The sequence below is a fragment of the Panicum virgatum genome, unplaced genomic scaffold (assembly GCF_016808335.1).
Source record: "Panicum virgatum strain AP13 unplaced genomic scaffold, P.virgatum_v5 scaffold_5353, whole genome shotgun sequence".
Taxonomy (NCBI): Eukaryota; Viridiplantae; Streptophyta; class Magnoliopsida; order Poales; family Poaceae; genus Panicum; species Panicum virgatum.
Genome location: NW_024376513.1, coordinates 48047 through 49078, shown reverse-complemented (window position 1 = coordinate 49078; position 1032 = coordinate 48047). Strand labels below are relative to the sequence as shown.

The 1032-nt window shown below is 46.8% G+C and overlaps 1 non-coding gene across 1 annotated transcript; it reads left to right on the top strand.

Annotated features, from left to right (window-relative positions):
- Positions 1-477: 477 nt before the first annotated feature.
- On the top strand, positions 478-563 carry LOC120694378. The gene has a single exon (XR_005683465.1). It is a non-coding gene; the product is annotated as a small nucleolar RNA Z102/R77 (small nucleolar RNA).
- Positions 564-1032: the final 469 nt, after the last annotated feature.

The window sequence follows — 1032 nt, the reverse complement described above, 5'->3', positions numbered from 1 at the left end:
AACACCCAGAGGGGCGAAGGTAAAATTTACAAGGCAGAACAAGAAAAACGGAGCTCCAACAGCTGCCAAGTGGGATTAATATGTTTGATCTTGCTAATATTGACAGTGTACTGGCAAAGCCGCGCTTTTGTTGTGTTTCTAGTATATACTTATTATCATTTGAATGGACAACACACAAATCAGGAGCTAGCACAAGTGCACAACTATCAACTACTGCGAATAGCTACGTCAGTGCACTAATTAGTTGGACGATCCTTCAAGTTCGTGCTAGTGCACCTGTTTGAAATCTTTCTTCCCTTTTCCTGCTTCTCTTATGAGTGGGAAGACTGCTGTTGATGTATGCAGATGAGTCGCAACTCTTCAGTCTCTCAATCTTTCTGCTTGTGTGCCGTGTTTGTATACTGAATTCTGGGTGAGCTTTTTTCTTTGGTCCTGGTTCTGCTTTCTGTATATAGCAGTGTTGTTTTTTATGAGAGGAGATGGTGTGATGATCAAATTGTTTCCCTATTGGTTTTATTGGCCACCATGATGGTTCAAACTGTATTAGCTCTATCTGATCATTTCCTTCACAATCTAATTTTTTGAAACCGTTGAAGCCTTTATTTTATCTCTGCCGTGTTGTTTCAACGATGTTGTTTCACAATGCCGGTCCCAAGCCCGGATAAAGGAGGAGGGTTGTGTTAGGCGTGGCGAGCCAATGTAGAACCCAGCTACTCTTATGGAGATGAAACGCAAGAGAAAACCGTTGGGGCGTAACCCTCTTAGCGGCGCGCCATATCGCAACCCGGGTATGGTGTTAAATGAGCAAGGGCGGGGCCGTCACCCCCCTTGGTGCCGTGCCGTATCGTGATCCGGACGCGGTGTTAAGTGAGCAAGGGTCGGGTCGTCGCTTCCTCAGTGGCGCGCTACATCGTCTCTCGGGTGTAGTGCTAAATGAGCAAGGGTCTTTGCACCTAACTCGGCGGGTGCAAGGGGTAAGGAAGCTAGTCGTGCCAACTAGGATCCTTCTAGGTAGCTGGAATGTAGGGTCCC